Raw genomic sequence first — 7561 nt, 5'->3', positions numbered from 1 at the left:
ACGAATACCTACAGATTGGGGAAGAATCTTCACCAACCCTCTACCTGCAGAGGGCTAATATCCAGGATATGTATAGAACTAAAGAAGCTGAAAAGCAGCAAACCAAGTAATCCAATTAAAAAATGGGGAACAGCGCTAAACAGAGAATTTTCTATAGAGGAATATCGAATGGCAGAGAAACACTTAAAGAAATGCTCAACCTCATTAGCAATCAGGGAAATGCAAAGCGAAACAACCCTGAGATTTCACCTTACCCCTATCAGAATGGCTAAGATCAAAAACTCAAGTGACAACACATGCTGGAGAAGTTGTGGAGAAAGGGGAACCCTCCTCCACTGCTGTTGGGAATGTATACTTGTACAACCACTCTGGAAATCAATCTGGTGCTTTCTCAGACAACTAGGAATAGTGCTCCTCAGACAAATAGGAAGAGCGCTTCCTCAAGATCCAGCCATACCATTCCTAGGCATATATCCAAAAGAGGCTCAAGTACACAATAAAGACATTTGCTCAACCATGTTTGTAGCAGCTTAATTTGTAATAGCCAAAAGTTGGAAACAACCCAGATGCCCCTCAACTGAAGAATGGATGCAGAAATTGTGGTACATCTACACAATGGAATATTACTCAGCAATGAAAAACAAGGAAATCATGGAATTTGCAGGGAAATGTTTGGAATTGGAAAGGATCATCCTGAGTGAGCCATCCCAGAAGCAAAATACACACACGGTATATACTCACTCACATAGACATATAATATAGGATAAACCTACTGAAATCTGTACACCTAAAGAAACTAAACAAGAGCGAGGACTCTGGCTAAAATGCTCAATCCCCATCCCTAAAGGCAAAGAGGATGGACATCAGAAGAAGAAGAAAACAGGACACAAATTTGGAACCTGCCACAGAGGGCCTCTGAAAGGCTCTGCCCTGCAGACTATCAAAGCAGATGCTGAGACTTATGGCCAACTGTTTGGCAGAGTGCATGGAATCTTATGAAAGAAGTGGGAAATAGTAAGATCTGGAGAGGACAGGAACCCCACAAGGAGAGCAATAGAACCAAAAAATTTGAACCATGGGTTCTTTCCAGAGACTCATACTCCAACCAAGTACCATGCATGGAGATAACCTAGAACCCCTGCACAGATGTAGGCCATAGCAGTTCAGTGTCCAAGTTGGTTCCATAGTAATGGGAAGAGGAACTGCCTCTGACATAAACTGATTGGCCCGCTCTTTGATCACCTCCCCCTGAGGGGGGGAGCAGCCTTACCAGGCCACAGAAGATGTCAAAGCGGCCACTCCTGATGAGATCTGATAGACTCGGATCAGAAGGAAAGAGTGGAGGATCTCCCCTATTAGTGGGCATGCGTGAAGAAGGGGGGAAGGAAGGTGAAATTAGGAGGGGAGGAGGGAGGGTTTATGGGGGGATACAAAGTGAATAAAGTGTAATTAATAAAAGTTAAAAAAAACCATCATTCACCAAGCATGGCAAATATCTGGAATCCCACCAGTAAGGGAGGCAAAGCAGGTGGATCTCTTTGAGTTCAAGGCCAGCTTGGGCTACCCGAATCCAGTGCAGCCAAAACTACACAAAGAAACCCTGTCTCAAAAAATTAAAAGCAAACAAAACAAACAAATAAACAAACAAAAAAAACCCCAACATCATCCACCATAATTAAGCTGGCTTCTTCCCAGGGATCATTAAGTATACAAAAAAAAAGTCAATATAATCTAATAGGTAAACAAACTGAAAGGAAAAATAATACACGTTCATCTCATTACATGCTGAAAAACCTTTAACAAAATTCTATACCCCTTTATGTTAAAAGTCTTGCAGAGATCAGAGAATCAAGGATAGGAGGCACAATAAACACAATAAAGTAAATATACAGCAGGCCAAGAGACAACATTAAATTAAAAGGTGAACAAATTAAAGCAATTCTCCTAAAATCAGGAACAAGATAAAGCTTCCCATTCTCTCTTTTCTGGCCAATACAGTACTTGAAGTTCTAGCTAGAGCAATAAGGCAATTAAAGAAGATCAAGGTGATACAAATTGGAAAGGAAGAAGTTAAAATCTGGCTATTTGCAGATGATATAATAGTATACACAACCAACCCTTAAAATTCTACCAGAGAACTCCTAGAGCTGATAAACACCTTCAGCAAAGTGGCTGGATACAAAATTAACTGAAAAACTCAGTAGCCTTCCTGTATACAAATGACAAAGTGGTTGATAAAGAATAAACACCATTCACAATAGCCACAAATAATATATCTTGGCATAACTCTAACAAAGCAAGTGAAATACCTGTATGATAAGAACTTCAAGTCTCTGAAGAAAGAAACTGAAAAAGACATAGAAGATGAAATGGTCTTCTATACTCATGGATCATGAGGATTAACATAGTAAAAAAATGGCCATTTTACCAAAAGCAATCTATGGATTCAATGTAATTCCCACCAAAATCTCAACACAATTATTTATAGACTTTCAAAGAGAATTCTCAAAATTATATACAAAAATAAAAAAATACAGGATAGCTAAATCAATCCTGTAAAATAATATAACTTCTGGAGGTATTATCCTTTCTGCTCTCAAGCTGTATTATAGAGTAATAGTAATAAAAAATCACATGTATTGACATGCAAACAGACAAGTTAATCAATAGAATAGAATCAAAGACCAAGAAATAAACCTATATACCTATGGACACTTGATTTTTGATAAAGAAGCTAAAACCATACAATGAAAAAAAGAAGGGCATCTTCAACAAATGCTTCTGATTTAACTAGATGTCTGCCTGTAGATGAATGCAAATAGATCAATATCTATCACATTGCACAAAACTCAAGTCCAAGTGTATCAAAGACCTCAATGTAAAACTGGATACCCTACATCTAATAGAAGGAAAAAGTGGGAAAGAGCCTTGAATTGGTACAGGAGAGAACTTTGAGCAGAACACCAACAGCACAGGCTCTAAGATTAACAATCAATAAATGGGACCCCATGAAACTGAAGAGCTCTGTAAGGCAAGGATGCCACCAATAGGACAAACTGCAGCCTACAGAATGGGAAAATATCTTCACCAACCCTGTATCTGACAGAGGGCTAATATCCAAAATATAAAAAAGACTCAAGAAATTAAACACCAACAAATCAAATAACCCAAGTGAAAAATGGGGTACAGAGCTAAACAGAGATTCCCAGCAGAGGAATCTCTAATGGCCTAGAAGCACTTAAAGAAATGTTCAATGTTCTTAGTGATCAGGGAAATGCAAATCAAAATTACTGTGAGATTCCATCTTATACATGTCAGTATGGCTAAGATGAAAAACTCAAGTGACAGCACAGGCTGGTGACTATGTGGAGAAAGGGGAACACTCTCCACTGTTGGTGGGAGTACAAAATTGTACTTTGGATATCAACCTGGCACTATCTCAGCAAACTGCAAATAACTATACCAAGACCCATCTATACCACTCCTGGGCATACACCTGAAAGATGTTCCAACATACCACCAGGACATTTGCTCAAGTATATTCATAACAGCTTTGTCCATAATAGCCAGCAACTGAAAATCACCTATCCGTACCTGAACTGAAGAATGGGTCAAGAAAATGTGGCACATTTCACAATGAAATGCTACTCAGCTGTTAAAAACAAGGACATCATGAATTATCCTGGAAAATGGATGAAACTAGAAAACATCATCCTGAATGAGGTTACCCAGACCCAAAAAAGGCTCATATGGTATGTACTCACTTATCAGTGTATATTAGCCATAAAGTACAGGATCAGCTTGCTACAATCCACAGACCTATAGAAGCTAAGTAACAAGGAGGGCCCAAGGAAGGATGCTTGAATCTTAGAAGAGTTAATAAAATATACATCTGAAATTGATGGAGGGAGGGAACTGGGTTGAAGAGGTGGTAGTGAGGAGAACAGGGGATGGGGATCAGGTGTGGAGAGGGAGGAAGAGGGCTAGGAAAGAGAAAGGAAATTGTAAGGGGGTATGTTTCTGGGGTGGGGTGGCTTCTGGGATGAGGTGGCTCCCAGGAGTCTATGGGGGTGACCCTAGCTGAGACTCCTAGTAGTGGGAGGATATGGAGCTTGATGTTGCTACCTCTTGTTCCCAGGAGGGATTTCCAGTGGGGGAAGGGGAAAACTAACCCATCCACAATACCTTCAACTCAAAATTTTTCCTGCCTATAAGAAACATAGGACTCTTTGTCACAAGAGTGAATTCATAGGCCCACTGGGCCTAGGGAAGTCAACATGCTGTTTGCCAGATGCTTGGTTTGTCACAAAACCTATGTGACCCCACAGAGACCCTTCAAGAAATTGCGTTTTGACTAGGAATAGAAGTTGATTGGAGAGTATGGCTCCAGAACAAACATGAGGTGTGGAGGGTCAAGTTTACCTTGGCCAAGATCCGAAAGGCTTCCTGGGTGCTGCTTATACTGGACGAAGGCAATGTTCTACTGAGGCAACTTGTTCTCATTGGGTGATGGACGAGGGCATGATGAAGCTGGGTTATATTCTGGGCCTGAAGATTAGGGGTTTCCTGGTGAGGAGGCTGCAGACCCAGTTCTTTTTTTTTTTTTTTTTTCAATGCAGTTTATTCAGGAACATTGAACAATCCTCGGACCCCAGGGAAAGCCAGCCCACAGCTTAAATAGCCTCTGGGTAGCCAACCCAGGCGTGCCACGGGGGCAATGCAGATAGGTCCACATACATGGAAGCAAGCCAGATCCTCGGCCTTAGCCAAATGTGGAGTTGTTCGTGACAGAGAGCACTCACCATCGGGAAGGTGGAAGGTGGAAACCAGCTCCATCTTTAAGGCATAGCATTCCGCAGCTCTCTACAGTTCCCCCTTTTTGTTTTAGACGCATCAGGCAAGAGTAGAGGTCTGATCTCTGATATTAGAAATAAATTGGGACTTTGTACAGATGTTCATTTAGGTGCAGACCCAGTTCTTTAAGCTGAGCCTGGCTTAAATCTATTCTCCATGTCCGTGTGCTTATCCACCAGTATTATCATGGTCCGCAAGCAGGTCTTGAACATCCCATCCTTCATTGTCTGTCCAGACTCCCAGAAGCACATTGACTTCTCCCTTGGTTCTCCTTATGGTGGTGCCTGCCCAGGCCAAGTGAAGAGGAATAAAGCCAAGAAAGGCCAGTGTGGTGCTAAACCTGGTGATGAAGAGGAAGTGGATTAAATTAATACCTTCCTGGACTGGAAGACTGTTTAGTTTTCCAGTTGACTAATAAAACTAAGAATTGACACTTGAAAAAAGAAAAAAAAGTGTATGAATAAAGATTGAGCAGAGGTTGAGGGAATGGCAAACCAATCACTGGGCCAACTTGAGAACCACTATATGGAAGAAAGCCAACCCCTGATACTACTAATGATACTCTGCTATGCTTGTAGACAGGAGCCTAGTGTAACTATCTTCCGAGAGGCTTCATTCAGCAGCTGATAGAAGCAGCTGCTGAGACCCACTGCCAAACATTAGGTGGAGCTTGGTGACCCTTGTGGAAGAGTGTGTGTGTGTGTGGGTGGGGGAACTGAGGGAGCTAGAGGAGTCAGAGACACCGCAAGAAGACCTGCTCACATGACTGCTTACAGAGACTGAACCACTGACCAAAGAACATGCATAGGCTGGACCTAGGCCCCTACACATATGTAGCAAATGTGAAGCTTTTTCTTCATGTGGGTTTCCTAACAATTGGAGCAGGGATCTCTCTCCTACTTTGTTGTCTGCCTTTGGATCTCTTTCCCATAACTGGGCTGCCTTGTCTGACTTCAATAGGAGAGGATGCTCTTAGTTTTTCTGTGACTTGATGTGTCAAGGTGGATTGGTACTCATGGGTGGCCTCCCCTTTTCTGAGGAGTAGGGAAAGGTGGAATGGTGAGAAGAGGGGTGTGAGGGTGGGACTGGGAAGAAAGGAAGAGGAGTTGAGATTAGGCTGTAAAATGAATAAATAAGTAAATTAATAATAATAAAGAAACCATAACTAAGATGCATAATTGAATGACAAAATAAAATCTTCTCATGATATAAATTGACTAGAAGAGATTGTGTTCACAAAACCAGCCTTTTAGAGAATACTGGAAGTAATTTTTTGGACCAAAAAGAAAAATATGTAAAACAGAAGAAAGCTTATCTCACTTTTTGTTCAATTGGGCTTCCCTCTGGGCACCTAGTTGATTTGACCTATTGTTTCTGCTGTTGCTGGTTGCTTTGCTGATTGCAGTACTAGTGTTTTCAAGAGTTTATGCTGCAAAAGGAACCAACAACTCTCCAGGAGCCCTCTGGTCTTCTGGCAAATTAGATTGGAAGTACTGAGGCACCCTGCTATGAATACTGAGCAGCTACATGCTGTTGCTCTCCAGAAAGAGATAGCTATCTTGGGAATACTCTGGCTGTTGAGATGTTCAGCCCCAAGGATGAGTAACTAGTGGGTTCTCAGCTTCTCTGGGATGATTTGGCTGTTCCTATTTTAAGATGTAATCAATTGGTTCTGCTCCTCTCTATATATATCCTATCTGAACAGTATACAAATAGAACTTATGGTTTAAAAAAGAAATCACAAAGCCACACCTGCCAGGGGATTAGATAGTCAGACTGCTCACTTTTCTTCTCTTCAGACCCAATCCCTCAATTTCTTCCACATCTCTGCAACAGAACACCTGCTTCAGCCTTTTCTGCACTTAGCTCCACCCTTATCTACTGTGGATCCCACAGATCTTTCCCTTCTAATATTTTTTCCCTCTTAATCCAAAGGCCATGCTTGCCAGGAAAGTAGATAAGCTGACTGCAGGTCTTCACCACACTTATGCTTCTCTAATTCCATTTACTTCAGTCTCATCCTCAATTCTATCGCACACCTGCTACAGTCTCCCTTTCTTCTCTGAGCCAATTCTCAATGGATTATAAAGATCTTCTCTTCCAACCTCGGTTCCCCAACTCATCCATACCACAGCCTCCAAAACAAGAAGGCATTCTGCACAAAAACATTAGCTAAGTAGATGAGGTAAACAGAAGCTGACTGAAGACATTTCCTGTTCTCTCTCCTTCCAACTCAGTCCCCAAGTCTTATCCTTACATCTCTGCAACAGAACAGGTGCTGCAGTCTTCCTTCACTCTCTGCCATATCTTCTGTGGATTCCACAGACCTTCCCTTCCTAGCCTTCTTCTCCCCAATTGTTGATTTATCTAGACCCCAACTCCAGCAGGTAGCACCTGCTAACACAAAGGCCACTACAGCCAGGGAAGCAGGTAGGCTGTCTATAAGTCTTTACTTCTTTTTCTATCCTAGACAATGCACCAGTCTCATTCCCAGAATCAAAGCAGACCTTCTGGGTGAACTCTCTTCACAGTTACTTCACATTCCAAGGTGACTGAAATAGACAGATCCTGGTTGAACACTCTGCTGTCCTCATTCCTGTGAACTCCTTTATCCCCAATCCTAAGAGTCAGCTCCCATTACCCAGAAACACTTTTTACCTGAAACCCCTAGTGACCAAAACTACGAGGTTCAAAGAAAAAAAAAATG

General features: G+C 41.8%; 1 pseudogene; it reads left to right on the top strand.

Annotated features, from left to right (window-relative positions):
- The first annotated feature begins 4277 nt into the window (after window positions 1-4277).
- Window positions 4278-5220, top strand: LOC110540778 (small ribosomal subunit protein uS4-like; annotated as a pseudogene).
- Window positions 5221-7561: the final 2341 nt, after the last annotated feature.

Source organism: Meriones unguiculatus, chromosome 8, assembly GCF_030254825.1.
Source record: "Meriones unguiculatus strain TT.TT164.6M chromosome 8, Bangor_MerUng_6.1, whole genome shotgun sequence".
Lineage (NCBI taxonomy): Eukaryota > Metazoa > Chordata > Mammalia > Rodentia > Muridae > Meriones > Meriones unguiculatus.
The sequence above is the reverse complement of the archived record's forward strand: the minus strand, read 5'-3'. Positions and strand labels throughout refer to the sequence as shown.